Source organism: Astatotilapia calliptera, unplaced genomic scaffold (assembly GCF_900246225.1).
Source record: "Astatotilapia calliptera unplaced genomic scaffold, fAstCal1.2 U_scaffold_39, whole genome shotgun sequence".
Taxonomy (NCBI): domain Eukaryota; kingdom Metazoa; phylum Chordata; class Actinopteri; order Cichliformes; family Cichlidae; genus Astatotilapia; species Astatotilapia calliptera.
This window is the reverse complement of record NW_020535777.1, coordinates 102933-125867: the sequence shown is the minus strand read 5'-3', so window position 1 is coordinate 125867 and position 22935 is coordinate 102933. Positions and strand designations below refer to the sequence as shown.

The following is a 22935-nucleotide window of genomic DNA, read 5'->3' as shown; positions in this document are numbered from 1 at the left end:
ATACAGCTTTTTGCACCATAACTTTATTGTCCTGATACTGATCCCCACACTGTGTATGTGCACTAAAACAGCAATCATTTCACTGCTCAGGTTACAAAATGTCATAAGATGCTGCATGGCCGTACAAGATAGACTTTGGTTAGCAACAACTCTCTGAGGCCTCAACTGTGAAGCAGAACGCTGTCTTATCCGGCTAACTTCAAGAGCCAAGTTATCCTTTGAACCTAATCTGCTCCAAAGCAATTTATGTTCCAAATGTGAGATCACCAGGTACAAAATCACCACCTACTAACCAGTAAGACCAAAAAAGAACAAAATAAATAAAATCCCCGATCCTGGAAGGTCCCTCAGAGCGCTGTGTGCAGAGAGTAGGAGGGTGTAATATTTTTCAGCAGAGTCTGACGTCTTTGTCTTTCCATGATTAGCAACGATAATGAACATAGATTCTCTACAACTTTACTGTTTTGGAAGTATTAATTTATGATCCTAAAGCAGGACACCTGCACTGTAATTAATGACCTCACATCACATGTTTAAATTATGCTTTTACATTTAACCTTTTAATCAGACCAACAACAAGCTCATACTCAATTTTAGCAGCAGTCATTGTGACACTGATGATAAAACTTGTGTAAAATTGCAAAACTGTAAAAAGAAATAAAAAAAAAAAAAAAAAAAAAAAAGCATTTTTGTAGCTCAATGTTGAAATTACAGGTAACTTCACTGGTTGGCTGTTTCACCTGTAACACTTCAAAATAACATGCTAAGGTTTAATAGGTTATAAGGAATATACTCTGAGCCCTGAGCAGTGTTGTGCTAATAAGAGACGTTTTGTGTGTGCAGTGAACCAGTAAGTTTTGTATTTCATAATTTATTGAGTTTCTATTATCCTTTCTGACCTGCGTTAATGAAGCAGTCATTAGAGCACCATGTCCGCTATAATAGTTCTGTAGTTTGATGCTTGAGTTGTTGCAGACTTGTTGAAACTCCCTCACCCGTCAAAGCAGCGTCTTTGTTATTCGAGTCCAGCAGATGGCAGTGTTTCACTGTCTGACGGCTGTCTGAAGCTTCAGCTGGATTATCCGTTTGCTATGTTTGCCATGTTACAGTGGGGAGGAAAAACTCCCTTTTAACAGGAATATCTAGACATGAGTGATTACTGCAGTGGGGCACTATCTGTGCTATCTATAAGAAATGTTAGCAACAATAAAACTCTGAGGATCAGGGCTCCATTTCACTCCAGTGTTCAGTGGCATTTTAAAAGAGTGAATACCGACGCTGAATGTCTTTGTAAAGCAAAAGCACTTTGTTAGCCTTTACAGAGCAAAGCTATGGATCAATGTGCAGTGAAGAAAAATCGAGGTGACCAGTCTGTCCTTTCCTAACCAATCACAGAGCTCCTTACATTGCACCATGTGGCTAATTTGCGTTTTACTGATATTGCTGGGCTGCTGTCAATCATTTTGTCTTTATATTACAACAGAGCATTGACCTTTAACCTGTTTAATTCATACTGTAACCGAGGACAAGGGATGAGTAAACGGGGCAAAGAAATAATTGATCATTTATTTATTACATGAGTTAAACATACAAATTCCCAGTCGTTTCCAGACAGGACTTACAACACATCCTGCTGATATCCCAGCTGCACATGAGACTTACCACACAAACTGTGCGAAATAACACTGCAACCCATCACACCCCGCTTAGCGACACTGCAATCGTGGCACACACTGCAAACAATTCGGGTCTCAGCGCAGCTGGGAATCAGTGCTATGTATGGCCTGTGATCTGAGAGATAAAGGGAAGTGGCACAAACAATTAAAAATAAAAAACAAAAGAGAGGTTAGTCCGCCCTTACAAAACCTACTCTCAATCAATAACCGCCTCTACGGCTGGACGGACTAACAAAAACAAAATTACAAATCAATCAAAAGAACGAAAAAAATATGACAGCAGAGACAGCACAGCTGAAAAACAAACATTATCAATTAAAATATTACCCAATAAAATAGCAATTTTATAAAACCATTCAAAAATCATGAAGCTAAAACAAACAATATACCTACAATATTGATCAGTTTCCCTGCGCGCAGTCGATCTAGGGCTTGATCAATTCTTCTATTAAAATTCGTGGTCACACTAAAAAAAAAAAAAAAAAAAAAAAAAAAAAAGTCCAATGACACATTAAAAACAGACACATGCAATAGCAAAAGATCCAAACAAACATCCAAACATCTCTTACCGACAGTATACCCACTCGCACCTGAGTGAATTAATTGCCTCTGGTTTTTTCCACAGAAGAGCGCTGACTTCACCCCACACACCCATTACCTTTTCACAGCTCTTCAGCCAATCACCTGGCAGAGAGCAACAAACTGCCAGGTGACACTTGTTACAATACTGAGTATTTAAAAAAAAATGTATTGTCATAATAAATTCTGCCTCACTGAAACACCATTTTGCATTAGCCTCTATCACCTGACTTGTCACTGATGATATCACTGCATGAGCAGGCGAGCGGTAGCGACGGGGGGGTGTAGGTGAAGCTCGTGAAGAACAAAATTCTGTAGGAGCGGATGCAGTGAGTCCAATAACCAGGGGTAACTGGAAATAAGGTGTTGTAGGTTGGCTTCCACAGTGTAAAGAGACACTTCTCCCTCATGCTCTAACAGCTGGTAAATCAATTTAGAAGCAGAGTCGATAACGGCCTCCTGAAGCTCCCTAGGTGGATCCATATCTGGCTGGTCCGTACTGTCACGGCGGGTGAGGAGAGCCATGTGAAAATAATAAATGAGGATCCAATCGCAGGCAGTAGTGGAGAAGTGAAGGTGGTTTATTGAACACAAAAATAAATATGGACAAACAGCAAATGGAGCACAAACTAGACTGGAAACAACTAAACTACAGAGCACAAACCTGGACAAGAACGAGCAGAGGAGATGGACAGCAGGGAGAACACACGGGTGAGACATGGTGGATACACAGACGGACCAGCAACTACAATGACAGAGGACACGACTTAAATACACAGAGAAACACAGGGGAATTGCACACAGGTGGTGGACACAGCTGGGAATAATCACCAAGACGAGACAGAGGTAAAACTGAACACACTCACATGAGACGCAGACCTTCACAATAAAACAGGAACAAGAAACCATCACACTAAGACGCAGACTCGACGCAGAGAGAGAGACAGAAAATGACACATGGAACTAAACTAAACCTGCAAAAACATGACAACTCAAAATACTGGGTCAAACTGACCCAGAACCGTGACAGACTTTCTATAATGTTTTGCTTGAGCATGTCCTGCTTTTCTGTAATGTTATTTCTACAGTTTTAGCAGTTCTTCTCGAGGGAAAGAGAAAGATGTAAAAATCTTATACGTTATATATGTTAAATAACATGTGTAGTGCTCACATGTAATGCAGATGTTAGCTTTGATCTAACCAATAAATCCTGATTGGATGTTGTTAGCGTTAGCACTTGTGTTTGCTTCCCTGCTGTACAACAGCATTACCAAAATACAACTGAAGAAACAAACTCAGTTATGAAAAGTTTGTGTTCAGTTTGCAGTCGCTGAAAATAATTACACCTTTGGGAATGACATGGAAATGCTCCCACACTAAAGATTGGGTTTTGTTTTGGGGATTTTCCATCTTAATTTATCTGTCTTATTTGGCTACATCTACGACACTGCTATGCTCTCTCTTGCCTATGTTTTCGTGGCTGCTGCTATCTGTATTTTAATATATATATATATGCAATGAAAATTCCCGTCTCGCCCCTCCCGGCAGTCTGTATACTTTAAGCTCGGGTAGTTTTTACACAGGATACGGGAGGATTATTGAGAAGAACCTAAGCAAACACGTGACAAGTTTTCAACAGGAATGAATGACAGTAAAAATGTTACCTCACAGATCGTTTTCATGCCATCAGTAATGAGCTGGTTTCAGCTGGACTGGACACACTCAAATGGCAAAGAAGGTTGTGTAGCCTTTGCAGAGAAGATGAAATGCATTCATGTAAATCAAAATGCATCTTTTAATTGAGGTAGAGGTTTGTCAGAGATATTATTCTCATAATGTACCTTTGTCCCAGCTGATTACCTTCATTAAACAGCAGGTTGCAAAAACCTCTTGTGTACCTCTTTTCAACCACTGGGAGGCGCTACAGCTTCATTCCTTTCACACTAAGGCAGCGGTAGGGAACTCCAGGCTTCGAGGGCCGGTGTCCCTGCAGGTTTTAGACGTTCCCTACCCCTGCACTAAGGCCTTTGAAATCTTCATTAACACTGAGCTTGAAATTTCTATCAGTCGAATGCAAAGGAGTCCTGTGGTTGTAGGACAGAGGTAGGGAACGTTAATCTGCCATCATTTAGATTATATGACAACAACCTTCAAATCTGAAGTCTCAGAAATCTGCTTCATGTACAAGTTCCTCCAATAATCAGGGCTAATATCACCAAATTGTACATAAACAGACTTTTACATGTTAAATATTTCTCAAATATGGGGAAAAAAACAATATAAAATACTATATTATTAACAAAATATCTTAAGATACAGCTACAAATTGCTTGAAACATTTGAAATGAAATATATAAAACAGCTTTATTGTCAGTGAGGACAAAGTTATAGTGATGCTGTGCTGGAGTGTTCAAAAGAAGACAGAGAAATGAAGTATAAATATTGTATAATATTAAATATAAGAAAGAACAAAGTTATAAAAGCATTAATAATTGAAATCTGCAACAATATTCACATAAAGTGTAAAATACAGAGTTAACTGTTTAATAGGTAAAGTTTAGGTCTTGCAGTCGAACAATGATCCCAAACACAGCAGCAAATCTACAGCAGAATAGCTGAAAAGCAAAGTCCAGACCTCAACCTGGGACATTCAGAGAGCTGTGCTTAAATAAATGCCCACAAAGCTCAAAGAACTGAAGCAACGTTGTAATGAAGAGTGGGCCAACATTCCTCCACAACAATATGAGAGACTGATAAAGTCAAGCAGAAAACAATTACCTCACATTTGTGCTGCTAGAAGTGTTTCTAGTTATTCACAGGACTGTAGTTTGAATTTAAAGAAATGTGAAAGTGCACTGAAATTAACATAAAGTTATTGCAATTTTAAAAAAAATCAAGAAATCTAAGAGGAAGAAACAATGTAAACCACACAATTTTTTCCTTATATTCTCCACACGGCAATGCACATAACAGACATAAAATATTTGCATTTATCAATAGAAAATATACAATTTTTCCATAGTCATAGCCAGGCCCGATTACTGCAAAACCTGTGCTGAATCAATCACTTAAACAGGACCTGTCTGACAAAGTAGAGTAGACCAAAAGATCCTCAAAAACTACACATCATGGCGCAATCCAAGGAAATTCAGAAGCAAATAAGAAACAAAGTAATTGAGATCTCTCAGTCTGGAGATGCAACGTCAAGATGAACAGAATCCAGTTTCTGGGATCCTGAAGGAGAATGTCTGGCCATCTGTTCACGACCACAAGCTGAAGTGCACTTGATCCAAAGCACACCAACAAGTCCACCTCTAAGCAGCTTAAGTAAAACAAAATAAAGACTTTGGAATGGCTTAGCCAAAGTTCATACGTGAATCTGATTGAGGTGCTGTGACCTTGGAAAGGTGGTTCATACTCAAAACCCCTCCAGTGTGGCTGAATTACAACAATTTTGCAAAGATGAGTGGGCAGAAATTCTTCCACCACCTCGTAAAGGACTCATTGCCAGTTATCCCAAACGCTTTATTGCAGATGTTTCTACTCAGGGTGGCCCAACCAGTTATTAGGTTTAGGGGGCAATCACTTTTTCCACACAGGGCCATAATAATGGCCGCCTTAATAATAAATGCCTTGATTTAGGAACTACTTTTAATGTTTACTTGTGCTATTTTGCAAAAAATAAAATCTCTGCAAAAACATCAAAACTGCTGACCGTCTGACCTCAATATGAAATTATTAATCTTTTGACAAAAAACATTTAGATTTGTAAAAATAAAGAAACCATAGAGGAACAAACAATGTTGTTTGCTACGTTCTAACATGGCAATCTAAATAACAGTAATGCAAACTGAAGGAAAAAAATGTCCATCCCGGTTTTCCCTCCAAGGCACGAGTGATAAGCAGAGTTCTGTCCTTTCCTTCTAAGATTCCTAATTATTCAAAGTAACACTCAGGTATGCCGCTCAGCTGGGTTAGTTACGACGTCGGGAGCAGCTTGGGAGAACAAGAAAACAGAGACTGCTTTAGGTTGCCTTCCCAATCGACTCAAAGGTTTATTTAGTACATAACAGCTTATATAGAGGAAAAAAAGGTTCGTGTGTCAGCAAGTTCTCAGTTCAAACCGGTACAGACCAAATAAGGAAACGTCTTCCTGCCTTGTGAGCAAAGAAGTATCCTGTGTGTAGTTTATCAGTTCAGCTACAATTTATGATCATCCCAGCAAAATACACTCCTAGACATAGAATACAGAGTTCTTTCATTAGTGAATTCTGAAACAAACCACCTGGCCTTTAACGAGCCTTTTTCTAAGAGATAAAGAAAAAGGGAGGATGGGAGTAAGGAAGTGGTCTCGTCTCTGTGGTATTTTCGACCTTGGGGTACCAGCCTGTGAGTCTTACACATCAATTCTTGGGTCAGAGAGAAAGAGAAAAACAACTATTAAATGGGCCTTATTGAGTAACTCTTTTCTGTATAATATCACAATAAAACAATATCCTGTAAATGCTACCATGGTATCAAAATATCACAACAGTTCCCTCCTTTTATCATGAAATGATAACATAGTATAAAGACAGAATGTAATAACATAATATAAAGACAAATCATAACTGTAACTGGTCCTTCGAGCAAGCTTAATATCAAAAATTCTGAGAGCGTATACATGGTATCACACAACAGACAATAATCATCGAAAACATGCTGCAACGGTTACAAAGGCTACAATTAGTTCCTTCCATTTTCCAAACGTGTCCTGCAGCCACTTGTCTAGCCACTGACCGTGACCTGTATTGGCAATTAGTTCTATCTTCAATGCTTCAAGTTTATTCATAGCTTGTGTGAATGAACCGTTAGGAGCGGTGTTATTGGGAATGAAAGTACAGCATACATCAACGGTTACTAGACCACAGGTACCGGTCCAATTAACAGGTAGGGCTAATCTAAGAGTATTATTGCACATCCAATAAGCGTTAGGGATTGCTCTAGTTAGGCGCGTGACCATGTGTGATTTAACTAACTCCCCCCAGTCAGTATCATTTAAGACACCGTCTGGGGGAACAATGATCGAGTCTCTGCTCGAACGTGAACTGTGTGTGTGTTCCTCCAGATATGATAAAACTTCAGCCATAGAGACAGCTAGCCATGTCTCATTACAGCGTGCACCTGGGGAGTCAGAGAAAAATGTGTAGTTATCCTTTGTATAATCTATGTGTGTGTCTGGGCCAGTTAACTTTAGTCTGCGCAGACATATCATACTAGTATTAAAATGGAGAGGGATCTGTCCTAATGGCAGTGAGGGTTTTAACCTATTCTTGGGGCGTTTCATTGGGGCGCAGGTCCCTGCGGTGTCATTAGATAACTTCAATAATTCGCCTAATGGAGTCTCAGGGTTAGTTGGTGTGTGTGTGTGTCTAAGTAAGCAGTCGAGAGGGCTCAGAGTCAACTGTAAAGTGTCTTTAAGGAGAGCATTATCTCCGCCGATTTCCTCTAGTCCCTCAGTGAGGGGGAAACCGGATGTGGGGTATCCTACTATTACCTGTTCTGGATTAGCCTTTGAACAGACATAACAGTTACTGTTTCCTAAGTCACGAGCGGCTGTTCTGGCATTTTCATACCAGGCGTTAGCTCCTGTTCTAGAGGGCGCATAAGATGGTTTATTAGTTGCGTCTATGTTGCTATTTACTGATTTTAGGGAACGTAAGGAGTGCATTAAGTAGGTGTCTTGCAAAATAGAGCATGAGGTATAGTCAGCAAAATATGACCTGCAGAAATGTGAACATGGTTGCAGTTTACAATACAAAATAGCAAAGAAAAATCCTAAGGTTAATGCGATAGATATGATAAATAACCTAAATATATAAGAAAAACAGTTCTTCAGTCGTCTCCTGGCCTGGTCCCAGGTTCGAGAGACACAGAATAAGCGTCGTATGATGACAATGGGCATTTCATTTTCTCCATTATCAGGATGGAATGAGTCTAGCTTTATCAGGTTAGACATCATGTGGTACTTTTGGCTTTCTGTTCCTGCTGGATGTTTGAGTACCTTGTTGTTGTTCTTTCAGGCGTTTGTGTGTTAATCAGTGATTGTGTGTGTGTATGTACATTGGATCCTGGCGCTGGCTCGCCGGAGATGTCGTCTACCCGTGTGTTTATTTGCTCTGGTTCCGGGCGTTGGCCCGCCGGAGATGTCATCTGCTTGATCCGACGTCTGAGATGGTCCGATTGGGCTGGTCTTAACCCTGCTGGCATGAATCCACTGAGGTTGTCCGTCTGTGAGGATGCTGGTTCTTCGTCACTGCCAGTACAGTCTGGGGCTGGAACACGCGCGGCCTCCCAGAGTGTCCTTGGTTTTAGTGGCTTCACCAACACGCATCTCCTTGTCTCCACTTGTGGGTTGGATCTGTGGAGGGGAGAGGCTGAGAGAGACAAACTTTCTGATAGTTATTATTCAGTTTTTCTACCAGGTTGTGAACATCAGTGGACAATGCAATATACATCACCTTCTACTAGCGGTGCCCCTCTGGAAGCTGACCATGGTGTTGGAAATAATCTTATTTCAAATGGAGATAATTTGGTTACTGCAGATGGAGTCATTCTAATCTCACAGAGGACTTGAGGAAGTAATTTGACCCAGGTCATTCCTGTTTCTATCATTGCTTTAGTCAGGCGATTTTTTATGGTCCTATTCATTCTTTCTACAACTCCTGAACTCTGAGGGTGGTATGGCACATGATATTTCCAGTCTATTCCTAGGGTTTTGGCACACTTTTGAATTACTTCTAATGTGAATGAAGATCCTCTATCACTGTTAATCTGGTGAGGTATTCCGAATCTGGGTATTATTTCATTGCTCAACTTTTGATAGACTACTTCTGCAGTTTCTTTTGAGGTTGGATAAGCTTCTACCCGTTTACTAAATTGATCCACTATTACCAGTAAGTACTTGATGCTTCCTTGCGCTGGCATATGTGTAAAATCAATTTGTAATGTATGAAATGGAAAATCTGGTTGTGGTAAATGCTGATGTTTTGCTTTTGATTTTCCTACATTAGTTCGCGCACATGTTAGACAGGTTGCTAATATGCTTTTTACTGCATGTGATGTTTTTTCAATTACAAATCTTGATTTTATTGCCCCTATTACCCCTCTTTGTCCGACATGACTCACACGTGAAAATGTCGGGCAAGGACTGGCATCAGGGAATATGGGAGGGCAATCAAACCCTTAAGATTTTGTATAAGCCATCTCTGTCATCTAAGGTACAGTCATTATTCTCCCAATAGGTGTAATCACATGCAGAGGCTTGCTCTTGTATGAATTTTAAATCAACATTTGTGTCTAAATAGTCTGGGAGTGTAACAAGTGGCAGCTGTAGGGGCACAGATAATACTTCCTGCGGAGGTGGGAGCTGTGATGCAGCTGCAGCCTTGGCTGTCACGTCTGCTAAGGCATTACCTGTTGCTTCGTCTGTGTCAGCTGTACTGTGTCCTTTCGTTTTTTACAACTGCAACGGCCGATGGTAGCTGTATAGCCTGCAAAAGTCTTTGAACAAAATCAGAATTTAGCAATTTATTTTCCATCAGCAGATCTAAATCCTCTTTGTCTCCACAATGTGCCAAAGTCATGCACAACGCCAAATGCATAGCGGCTGTCTGCGTAAATTGTCACATGCTTATCCAAATGTAGCTCACAGGCGCGTATTAAAGCCATGAGCTCTGCTTTTTGTGCTGAGTGAAATGGTAATGAGTGAGCCTCTAGTATGATGTCAGGCAATGTCACCACTGAATAGCCACAAAGAAATGAGTTGTCATTCGGCCTTGAACAGGACCCGTCCACATAAACCGTGGCTGAGTCTGGGATAGGTGTTTGCTCTAAATCTGGACGTGGTGCTGTGGATTCCTGTATACGTGTCATGCAGTCATGATCGTCAAGCCTGTCTGAGCCATCCTGTCGGTCAGAAGAACACAGCATAGGATCAATAAATGTGCTGGCGAATCAGGTGTGCTGCTCGCTTTTATAGTGAGATTTGCATATGTTGTGTAGTTATGTTTGCTAGAATGGTCGTGACCTGGTGATTGGTGTGTAGAATAGTGTCATGTGAGAGTGTAAGCTTCTCGCAGTCCCTTATCATGATAGAGCAAGCTGCTACTGCCCTCAGGCAGGCCGGCATTCCTGAACAACCACGGACAGCACCTTTGAGTGGCGGAGATCAGCACTCCCTTTAATGCATTGAAAGAGGCAGTCATTTCTGTGGACCACAGTATTCGAGGAGGCTTGTCTTTTTTACAACAGTCACGCAGAATGTGGTCATGAAAAGAACAGTCTGGTATCCACTGTCTGCAATAGTTCACCATGCCCAGGAAGGACAACATTTCCTTCTGTGTAGTGGGACGAGGGACGGAGGTCACAGCTTTGACCCTGTCTGCAGTCATGGAACGTTTTCCGTGAGACAGTGTGAATCCCAAATATTGAACAGAAGTCTGACAGTACTGCATTTTCTTTGCTGATGCTTTGTGGCCAGTCTTTTGGAGGTGCTGGAGAAGCATGTGTGTAGCAGTTTGACACAGTTTTTCACTTTCAGCACAGAGGAGGAGGTCATCCAGTACAGCCCTGGAGGAGTGAAGCTGTCCAGGGTAGCACAGACCACCATTGAGAAAGCAGCAGGGCTGTCTACCATGCCTTGGGGCAAACGAGTCCAAGTGTACTGCTTATTTCTATGTGTGAATGCAAATAACGGCTGTGTGTCTTCATGCACAGGTACTGAGAAAAAGGAGCGGAGCATAAATCCACCACGGTAAAATGTGTATGCAATGCATGTCAATATGCTGTGAACATCCGAAACGAGAGGTGGCAGAGGAATGTTGACTGCATTAATTTGCCTTAAGTCTTGTATGAAACGCCATACGCCAGGTTTGTTAGGCTTTGGCACAGGATTGACAGGAGTGTGGGCTTTATTACTCCTGTAGTCAATAAATCTCCTATCATGACATCTAGGGCTGCGGCTTTTTCGGCAGAAATGGGATGTTGCTTGACATATACTGGCTTGTTGTGTTTTAATAGGTGTACGTGATAAAGTGTACAGTCAATAAATCCTATATCATTCTCACTTTTAGACCACAATGTCATATTCTGGTATTCAGCTGGCAACGTAAGTGCAGAAATAGTACAGTCGATAGGGTAGGTTAGATCTATGTGACGACATGGTGTAGTTATGTCATAAACTATGTCTGAGTTATGTGACAAAATCACTGTTTGACCTTCACTTGTGTGAGCAGTTATCATGTTGTTGAACAGTGTGAGAGAAACAAAAGTGTGGCTTGTTGTATTTGTACACGTTTTTTTGGCACAGTGTGTGACATAGAGTACCGGACAAAAAGGATGTTGAGTTCATTCTCTGCTGAGGGTCCAGTTGACACAGAGGATGTTCCTTCTCCATCATGTCGGTACATAGGGCAGAGAAAACATAAGCTGTTATCAGTGTCAGCAAACATTTCACACTTTGTGTTAAATTAAATACACAAATTCATTTTTGCTTTGGGTGTCTGCGGCTGCTGGAAAACTGAGCTAAATTTGCACCTGTGGGGCCATTATTGCATGCTTCCCTTTGTTGCCAGTTACCTTGTCTGGAAGAGCTCCGCTGACGCCTAGTGGCAGGAACTTGTACTGCGTTCTGTGGTCGAGGCGCGTGTGCCCTGTTGGTGGCTGCAAAGCGACATTCTCTGGACCAGTGTCCTACCATTCCACAGCAAAAACACACATCTCTACTCTTATCCTTCCGTCCTCTGAAACTTCCTTGCTGTGCTGGAGCGGGTAATCCTGCATACATTAGTTTCTCACTTTCCTCTGAGCCTTCTACATCAAAATTCACCTTTATCTTAACACTTTTAGCTTTCGTGGTAGTATCTGCACTGGCCTTCAGTTTTACTGACCTGTTTTCTGGCGATAATCGTTCGGGATAGGGCTCCGGAAATAAATTTGAATGCATTGAACTTACAGTCCGTAAGTTGTAAACAAAGTCAGTCACATAAGCACTTCCGCATGTTCTGGATACGTGATCATGGACGTCTTCACCGATTCGCGGACGTAGGTTACACGTAACCGGAAATGGGAGTTGTACTGAGCCGTTATTTGAGACTTTATTTTGTATTTTATTAATTTTTGGTTTTACAGGTACTTTAGATTTTTTATCGGACCTGTCTGTGGTCTTTGAATTATTCTGACCCATGTTCAGTGATTTCCAGAGGGGTTTACACGCTAGGAGGATTTAGGTTAGTATTTTCGCTGCGGCACAGCTGAGGTCACTTTAAATTTATTGCTAGCAATTTTTGTTTGGGTGAGCAACTCTCACTTAACGAGCAACTTCTCGCTTAACGAGCAACTTCTCGCAAAACAACAGGCAACTTCCTGTGTCTTTCTGCTTTTAATTTACTGCTTTTAACCCTTGAGACCCGTGTTTTTTTTTTTTTTTTTTTTTTTTCAAAAGAAAAATTAAACAATTAATTATTCTTTCACGTGTAAATGTGTTGTGTCTTTCCACTTGATTATAACTGATTTATTTATAACATTTTATATAAAAGAAAAACGAGAAGCACATTAATTCATAGTAATTTAACATAAAATTGTTTGATAGTGTTAATTTGGAAAGCCACAACTCTAGCGGGTCCACCAACACCACACAAGGGTTAATTTACTTTATTCGGGGACTGAGGAAGTCATCAGTGTATCTCTCTGGATCACTAAGTGAAACTTCGTCAGCATATCCCGTTTTTTTATGGATCGATCACTGAGAGAGGTATAATACGGTCTTTATATAAATATGAAAGACGCATATTTACCTTCTGTCAGTCAATCCCACTTCTGACGCCAAATTGAAGGAAAAAAATGTCCATCCCGGTTTTCCCTCCAAGGCACGAGCAATAAGCAGAGTTCTGTCCTTTCCTTCTAAGATTCCTAATTATTCAAAGTAACACTCAGGTATGCCGCTCAGCTGGGTTAGTTACGACGTCGGGAGCAGCTTGGGAGAACAAGAAAACAGAGACTGCTTTAGGTTGCCTTCCCAATCGACTCAAAGGTTTATTTAGTACATAACAGCTTATATAGAGGAAAAAAAGGTTAGTGTGTCAGCAAGTTCTCAGTTCAAACCGGTACAGACCAAATAAGGAAACGTCTTCCTGCCTTGTGAGCAAAGAAGTATCCTGTGTGTAGTTTATCAGTTCAGCTACAATTTATGATCATCCCAGCAAAATACACTCCTAGACATAGAATACAGAGTTCTTTCATTAGTGAATTCTGAAACAAACCACCTGGCCTTTAACGAGCCTTTTTCTAAGAGATAAAGAAAAAGGGAGGATGGGAGTAAGGAAGTGGTCTCGTCTCTGTGGTGTTTTCGACCTTGGGGTACCAGCCTGTGAGTCTTACACATCAATTCTTGGGTCAGAGAGAAAGAGAAAAACAACTATTAAATGGGCCTTATTGAGTAACTCTTTTCTGTATAATATCACAATAAAACAATATCCTGTAAATGCTACCATGGTATCAAAATATCACAACACAAACATATATATTTATCAATAAAAACAGATCGCCTTTTCACTGTTACAAAAGTCAAGTATATCAATGTTTGTTCAGCTTTCATAAATGTAAGTTTATAAGTACATAGTACATTTTTTGGTAAAGTCCAACTTCTTTTAATACATGCAACACATTTCAGAACATTTGGGACAGAGACAACAAAAGACTGGAAATACTTGGTAAAAATCTGGTGAAACACTTTAAAGCCAGTGGGATTAAATGGGAAACATAAAATTTAATACTAGACAAAGACCGATTGAATCATGAAGCAAAGAATTAATAACTAAATCACAAGTAGAAAATGTTATGCAGATATTATTGGATAGATTTTGGTTTAGAAAAAAATGACAAGAAATCAAAAATGAAAGTTATCTGGTCTTTTTCTTTAAAGAGTAGCCTACTGCAGAGCAGCAACACTGACAAAGACCATCATCACCAATACTGCAGCTAATACAATGATCCAGGAGGAAACTTGAAAAAGCAGGAAAAATGTGACACTGATCAAAATGAATACATCAATTATTGATCAAAGAGAAAATGCATACTACCACAATGCATTGTTATTGCATCTCAGTTTCTCACCATCACTGATAATCTGACGTCTGCTGGACCTCAGGAATCGTCTCCATCACCTCTCTGTGAGGAGCAGAGAGCACTCGTGCTGCACATCCCACCTGTGTGCTGTGTTTACGTGAACCTGAGAGCACAGCTGTAGTGGTGACAGTGAATGTAGCGTTGGTGTTGGACACACTGACAGTGTTGTACTGTGAGAAGCTGAGGTCTTGTTGTGAGAGTGTTACAGTGGGAGCAGGTCGACCAGTGGCTGAACAGGAAACAACCCACTCTTCAGTAGAGTTTGACTCTCTGACATCAACAACAGGTTCATGCAGCTCTGTGAAGGATCAGGAGATATAAAATAAGGAGTATATTGTTAAAGATACATTGACTTCTAACACATGTAACGCATTAAGGTAAAATTTCTTACCATAAGGATGTGTTACACGATTTATAAACCCCAGTTTGTTAATTATTTGTTCATTATTCATAACTATACACTTAATTTTTAAAAAATTAAGTGTTTTTGGTCAAATGGAATTTCTTTTTGGGTCATTTTAGCCCCTTTTAGCCCTCTGCCAAAATGTTTTAACCTTTCTGTCTCTAACAGTAAAACATCGTTCCTTTATCTTCTGTGTCTGGTGTGTTGGTCAGGATTAGCTAGCTTGGCAAAAAGTTCACATTAAACAATTAAAGTGTGTTACTGTGAGGTGTGTGTTCGTACTATGAGTCACAGCTCGAGTTTTCTTGCGGGTGAAGGTTTTTCACCTCGCTGTCATTCTTGCATAAAAGTGTTTGACCCCTTCAGAAAAAAAAACGAAATTTGGGATTATTTTTTGTTTTGTTCATTGTGTGTATTTGTTTCTACTTTTTCTTTTACTGTGTACAGCACTTTGGTCAACCTGTGTTGTTTTTAGACATGGTTATTGATTGATTGATTGATTGATTGATTGATTGATTGATTGATTGATTGATTGATTGATTGATATGTCTTTGATTAAAATACAGCCTACTCCACATCCTCCAAGTTACAGAGAAGAGGAACCATCTGGGGTGAACTTGTGCACTTGGTATTGGCTGTCATGGTCCCTGTGCCTCTCCGGCTCGCTCATGTTGGCCACAGGTTTGTTTTGTTTTCTCTCCTGCTTCCCTGGGTGGAGCTCATTGTGGGCTCTCACCCTTGGCCCACGTATCTGCGGTGATTTCTACACCTGTTGCTGATCAGGCGGCGCCCCCCTTGCCTATTTAACGCTGCGGCGCGAAGTATTCGGCACTGGAATGTTGAACCTCCCATGTTCGTGCTCTCAGCTCTCCTAAGACAAACTCTCTCAGTGTTGTGTGGCTTATTGATCTAATTGGACTCTTTGTGTTTAGATCTCCCCGGAACTGGTGGCGGACCCTGACCTGTGATCCCTGTGTGTGTCAACATAAGTGGAAATTGGAGCGAGAGTGGCTGTGGAAAAGCGAGTGTGCGTAAGAAGAGGAGTGGCGGAGTTTGGGCCGAGTGGGGAGCGAGTGTGGATTCCTTCCCCTGGAGCCCTGAAGCCCTGCCCCATTCACTGTATATACGCATCACTGTGGTTTCCCTTCTGTGTTAATAAATTGTCAACCCTTTGCTTGCCAGAACGCTGCCTGCGTCTGAATCCATCTGTTAGCCCTGACATTGGATACCTGGAAATCAGTGAAGGGACCATTAATGCTTAAACTTGTACACAGGTTTGAGAGCAACCACCCAAAAGCTTCTGCTAATAAACACTAGTCTGTGTTTGTGATGCAAATGTTTCTGGCTGTGTTCACAAACATTTAGTAAGGTGAGTGAGGAATATTAATACTTATTATTAGATTATTAGCAGACTGTAGAACTTGACTGCACGCCAAGGTGGCAGTTCAGCCATTTGATTCATGTTGCAGCAGCTCATGAGTGAATGAACATCGTGCAATAAAAGTACTTCTAGAAGTACATTTTTGCAAAAACGTACATTGTGGAGGAATGTAGGGAAGACACGAGGGAGCCCAATATTTTACTCAAACGTTAATCGCTGCATCACACAACTGAACATTCAAAGCGCCAAAACCTAACCCTCTCACTTCCCGTTACACTGGGTACGAGTGGAGCTACCTGGTGGTATGTACTTACATTTATTTAAATTTACTTGAGTAGGGTAGAGTCATGCTAATGACCTAATAATTTTATTCAGGTGTGTTGCAGCAGAGATACATTTCAAAGCTTCAGGACGCTGGCTCTCAAGGCCTGGAGTTTGACACCCCTGCTTTACACAAAGATGGGTTAAATCACAGTGCAAAGAATGAATGAATAAATGAAATATAAAAAATAAATAATTATTAAATAGTCTTACACATCAATGTCATTGGTTGACTTTTGAAGTATTTGAATCCTTATTGGGTTCCCTGAGTGACAGAAGGATTAAAACACTTTAAAATCAGTACTGAAAATATGTGCAGACATTACTAGATAGGTTTAGGGTTAGAATCAATAAATCACTATCATGTTAATAAGATAAGACACATTACAAAACGACATACTAGAAAGTGAAAAGGTAACTTTTCTTCAAGCAGCATAGTGGAGCAACAGAAAAAGACAAACCCCAACACCAGCACTGCTGCAGCTATTACAGTGATTGAGGGAAAATCTGTGAAAAAAACAGAAAAACGTGACGCTGACCAACAATAATACATCACTCATGAAGTACTGAAGTCATTGTTATTAGATCCCAGTCAAATTTACCCAAGTATCATCCGTCTCTAGTCTAGTCTGTGGTATACAGAAAGAGTTTCTCACCACAAACAGATGTTTTTTGGACCTCAGGAATCGTCTCCATCACCTCTCTGTGAGGAGCAGAGAGCACTCGTGCTGCACATCCCACCTGTGTGCTGTGTTTACGTGAACCTGAGAGCACAGCTGTAGTGGTGACAGTGAATGTAGCGTTGGTGTTGGACACACTGACAGTGTTGTACTGTGAGAAGCTGAGGTCTTGTTGTGAGAGTGTTACAGTGGGAGCAGGTCGACCAGTGGCTGAACAGGAAACAACCCACTCTTCAGTAGAGTTTGACTCTCTGACATCAACAACAGGTTCATGCAGCTCTGTGAAGGATCAGGAGATATTGCAAGGAATATGTTGTTGAAAGGAAATCAGTTTCTAGCACATTTAAACACATTAATGCAAAAGTTCTTACCATAGACTTGGAAGCAGGTTCTACCAGTGAAGGAGCCTTCAGGATAAGTGTTAAACAGACAGTGATAGCATCCTTCATCCTGCTCCGTCACATTCCTGATGACTATGGAGCAGTTCTGTAGTCCAGTGTATTTAAACTTGACTTTATCGTTAAAGCCATCATTCACTCTCTGACCATAGTACTTGCTGTAGGTGGCAACATTTGTCTCCACATCACGTGACCTGAAGGACGTCTTTAGTGTCCAAGAGCTGACAGCTGGATTCAGCATCTTCTCCCACTGCTGCCAGCACAGTCTGCTGTGTTTGGACCACTGCTGTTAGAGCTGCATGGAGAATAACATGAGTTAGAGATGTGGAACTGAGAGGTATTGATGGGAAGGATTAAACAATAATTCGGGTCATGGAGTAGTCTGTGTTTTAGGCTCAAACAAATTGACATATGGGTACCACTTAAATGTGATGTAGACTATAAATATAAACCTGACACTCATTGTTTCATACTGTATGTTTCAGGGACATTTTCTTTCATCTATAAAAAAAAAAGTAAGACAATTCAGTTAGCTACCAACTAAACAAAGAAAGTCAGATAGATGTACAGATCGTGTCTATATTGGTTCTGTTGGTCCATGACCAATTCTGGAGGTCTGTACTGCATTTGAACTTTTTCAACAATTTGGAGGTCCAACCATGATTTAAGCTGGACATCAATATGGCGTTCAACATTAGAACCTTGGACTTGATGTATATTTTTTGGACATCATGTAGATATCTATGACAAGTGCAGGGAATTTAAAGGTTTAATTGAGGTCATATTTTTTATTTACAAAATATCAATATTGGGGCTACAAAACAATCCCTTCAGTGGACCAAAAATGAATTATAAAACCCATCACTTCAACATAACCAATACCAGGACTGGTATTGACTGGTAACTCGTGCTACTGTAGAAATTCCCATTGATTTTCTACATTTTCCCAGAGGCCTCCCCTTCTGTGGATTACTGGTATGTTATTTATTAATTTGTGCCTCAATTATTTCAGATCAGTTATTTCACTGGGGAAGCCCTATATTGCCCACTTCCTAATTTCAGCACTGTTTGATCTTTCTCTTTAGCATGTATGTAACTTTGGTTTGTTGAGATTTTGGCATTACTTCTGTCATAAACATTCTCTCTCAGACATAACTGACTAAGATTTCTGTGGTTACCCAGAACATTTTAATAGACTTTTTGTAATCAATCAGGTCTTCAAGCCCTTCTTTTTAAAATAGTGTATAAACCGTATGTATGTGTGAAAGACTGTTAATGTTTTGATAAATTGTTTATTTTAGAACAATTGGTGAGTGTGTTTAGCCACTTCACACTACTACACTTTGCTCTAAACTACATTCCTTCTCTGAACAGTATATATGTGAATGGACTGACGGATCTTTTAATTTCAAATGTTAAATAATTGTCAGTAAACTACTTATGACCTGAACTCCGTCTCTGTCTAATGGAAATGAGTGCCTTCTTGTTTTTAACTACATTGGGGTTGTGAAACGTCTTTTACATTGTAGGCCACATACAACCCAATTTTTGTTAATTTACCAACCATACATACATAACACACAAACATGTGGTTTATCTATTGCTTTCATCGTAATATGAATAGGCATGGGGCAACCTTTAACAAAACAGTCTAAAGCTGTTTTCACACAGCTCTCAAAACAGTCTCATTAATCTGAATGATGAACAACTCATGACACAGAAAGTTGATTTTGTTCTTTTTTATTAGGCTGAGTGTTCAGTGGGAGAAACGTTTTGTCACTCATTCAAACAAAATCTAAACTCTTCAGTAATTGTATCTCCCTCTAATTCTGTCTAAAGACAATCTCTTTGTCACTTCAGAGAAAAGTTCTCACATTTTAGGATCAATTTTTAATTATTACGAGTGAAGGTTCTTGTTTTCTTTTTTTTTCTCTTGTCCCAATAAATAACTTTAAAAAACAAAAACAACAATACGGAATAAAACTTACCTTTTGAAAAGGCCATAAAAAGAAAAAAACAAACACAGAATCCCACAGTCTGACATGGTGCACGTCTCTGTGTCCCCACTGGCTATTGTACCACGTATTGAAACAACGTCGTACAATAGCCAAATTATTGAAAACTCAAATGTCTCCGAAGGAAGGAAGAATCTCCCTTCCTTGTGGGACATTCCAAGGCATGTTAGAATGATCAACTGTACCGAGTAAAGTACAAAAACTTCCCAGTGCAGAGTTTCATCAGTGTTTTAATCAGCAAACTCAATCATTTTTGTCTGCATTTTGAAAATTCAGTAAAGCTGTAGGTGTCAACATTTGTCTCCACATCTTGTAAGATTTTCTGTCATGTGACCTGAAGGATGTATTTAGTCTCCGAGAGCTGACAGCTGAATTCAGCATCTTCTCCCACTGCAGCCAGCACAGTCTGCTGTGCTTGTATCACTGTTGTTAGAGCTGCACAAACAAAATAAGAGGCTTTCATAGTCCGTGTTTTATGTTTCATTTAAAAAAAAAACCAACAACTACATAACAGAATTCAGTGAGGTACATACTGAACTTACAGGACAGAAACAAAGTACCAATCCTATTGCAGTAGTATATCTCCAGTAACAATACCAGCATTGGTATCAATACTATTGATAACTGCATCAATCTGCCCACATCTAACTCGTGCTATTGTAGAAATTCCCTGTGAACTTATACATTTTCTCAGAAGCCTTCCCTCCGTGAATTACTGGTATGTTATTTATTATTTTGTGCTCCAAGTTCAGTTATTTCACTGGGGAAGCCCCGTAATGCCCACTTCTTCATTTCAGTACTGTTTGATCTTTCCCTTTAACATGTATGTGACTTTGGCTTGTTGAGATTTTAGCATTACTTCTGTCACCAACATTTTAATGCTATCTTTACTCTGTTATAATCATCTCTCTATCTCAGGCATAACTGACTGAGATTTCTTTGGAAAGGTTCTCACATTTATGACCTTTTTAGGAGCTTCTTGTTTTGTTTTGTTTTCCTGTCACAATAAATAACTTAAAAAACCAAAAATGACAATATGGAATAAAACTTACCTTTTGAAGAGGCCATTAGAAAAACTAACAAATGTATAATCCCACAGTCTGACATGTTGCACCATTTGCCATGTCTGTCCCCTCACTGGCTATTATACAATGCATAGTGTTAGATTATAATATTATTTTATGCCATGTTAGACCCCTAAGTAAAGATTGTGACTTATTATGTAGTTTTAGTTTGCATTATTCTCCTGAATTAGAAGAAGCTGATAACTATTGCATTAGTTAAACTGATTTGCATTACATTAGACTGCTGATTTATTGTGGATGAATGATATTGTTTTATGATGTTATAAGAAATACTGTTTGCAGAAAGTCATCGCCTTATTTGTCTGATTAGAAGAGAACGGAATATGTTGTATATGTATATGAATGTTTAGGCTTTTATGATAAGGTGGGGGCACCAGAGGCTATAAGAGTTTGATCAATGCTCCACCATTTTGAGATCTGAGGCTGTCTGCATACAGTGTCCATCTCCCACGTGTGTGATCATTAAAATCATCGTTTGACTCAACCCGGCCGGACCAGTGTTGTTATTGTGGTTTTTTCCTCTTGTCTCCATCCCCAATTTTGAACTCGGAACATTTCTTAGGAAACACAAAAAGGGGGAGAACTGTCATGTAATTAATATATTCTTAGTGCTTATTTTCTGATCATATAGTTTTCTGTACTTTAATAATGAAGGTTTGTAAAGCAAGGCCACTTTTGACTCACAAACTAAGTGCTCAGCCAGACTGAAAAAACAGGAAGTTAGTGTAGAAATATACAAGCATATTAATAAATACAGGAAGCCAGACAGAAAAGAGGAACTTGTACCATATAAGGAGTTGTTGAAACTGTGTGATGTGTAAAGTACCAAAATAACACCTATATGAGACACATTTTTAGATTCTAATGTTGGAGATCCTGCAACTGCCGAGACCTCTTCCCTCTGACCCCTCCCCAAACCCTCAAACCCTCCTACCCACCTCGACATACAAACTCTGTGTGGCTTCACATGTTCTGTTGATGTTTACATGATCAAAATAACTTGAATACAAACACAAACAAACAAAGAGGAAGACCGCACCGGAAGGAAACAACTACAAGTCCCAGCATCCTCTGTGTTTAGGGAGCAGCAGTGAAAGTGAAAGTATTGAGCCTCCGTTCAGAGCAGCAGGAGGAGGAAGGTGGAGCTGAGGCAGGTGAGTGTTTACATGAATATGTTTCTTCTTATGACATAAAATAATTCCACGCTGTTCGTGTCTGTGGGTGAAATGTGAGGCCGGTCGGCTCCTCTGAGCGCTGGTTTCCTGTAAGTAGAGAGGAAGTGAGTTTAGCTGAGCCTCCGTTTAGTGTGAGAGAGCAGGAGGAGAGTGAGAGCTGTGCTGAGGCAGGGTGAGTGTTAACACCGCTCTGACATTACTGTGTCTCTGTGGCGGGAACAACAGGCTCCGTCAGTGGAGGCAAAAATAATCAGACTTTGGTTTTTCAAAGGAAACAACTTTATGTCGGAAGTTCCCGCATGCTCATTGGATAACGATGTGTCAATCTCGAGCTATTAGCCAATGAGCGTGCGGATTCACAGAAAGACCCGCCTTTATCACGGGACTTTAAAAACTACAATGGCGACAGAAACTCCGTGAGTGGAGTTCAGGGTGACGTTATGAAACTGTGACGTTGGAGCCACTTCCTGTTCTCAGTCCCAGCGTCCTGATCACCGAGGTTTCTGTTGCTCTGATATCTGATATTGATTATATTGGTAAACAGGCTGTAACATAAACATCAAACACAGCTGAAGCAGTTTTTGGATGGTTGGCTTCAAATGATCCGTCGGTTTGAAAAGTAAAAACAATTTAAAAATAGCTGAAGCTGATGCAGGGTGAGTGTTAACACCAGGACTTTAGAGGGAAGAAGAGTCACAGCTCAGCATGTTGTTGACAGGTTGTTGTTCAATCTGGGGAAGACATCTGAATCATTGCAGGGGGAATGGCTTTCACAACTGTAATGAATTTACTCTGAGTACATGATATGCCATAATTATCTATGAATTTGTTATATGTTAACACATTTCCGTCATTGTCTAAAAGGTGTAAAACCGTCCAAATGCCATGATCCATCCAATCCTTATAAAAGATGGATTTTCTTTTATCGTATACATCTGTTGTTCCAAATCGAATTTGTATGTGGAGAAAAAATATGCTTGTGTATCATTTTCCAGTACTGGAGAACCTGTTTGTGAAAATTGGATAATTTAATTTGGAAATTTCAAAGTCGCACTTT

At 40.1% G+C, this 22935-nt stretch overlaps 2 long non-coding RNA genes and 1 pseudogene across 4 annotated transcripts; all 3 read right to left on the bottom strand.

The window, feature by feature from the left end:
• Positions 1–1513: 1513 nt before the first annotated feature.
• Positions 1514–2984, bottom strand: LOC113018062 (uncharacterized). Of its 3 annotated transcripts, XR_003271685.1 has the most exons (4): positions 2920–2984; positions 2246–2754; positions 2070–2142; positions 1514–1791 (listed from the first exon to the last, which is right to left on the bottom strand). It is a non-coding gene; the product is annotated as an uncharacterized LOC113018062 (long non-coding RNA). The 3 variants fall into 3 exon arrangements; XR_003271684.1 differs by lacking the exon at positions 2920–2984 and having other exon boundaries at positions 1516–1791; positions 2246–2875; XR_003271686.1 differs by lacking the exons at positions 1514–1791; positions 2920–2984 and adding an exon at positions 1952–1970 and having other exon boundaries at positions 2246–2875.
• An 8606-nt stretch (positions 2985–11590) lies between these two features.
• Positions 11591–12225, bottom strand: LOC113018065 (uncharacterized). Its single transcript, XR_003271688.1, has 2 exons — positions 12185–12225; positions 11591–11682 (listed from the first exon to the last, which is right to left on the bottom strand). It is a non-coding gene; the product is annotated as an uncharacterized LOC113018065 (long non-coding RNA).
• A 2005-nt stretch (positions 12226–14230) lies between these two features.
• LOC113018061 (OX-2 membrane glycoprotein-like) lies at positions 14231–17956 on the bottom strand (annotated as a pseudogene).
• Between the last annotated feature and the right edge of the window lie 4979 nt (positions 17957–22935).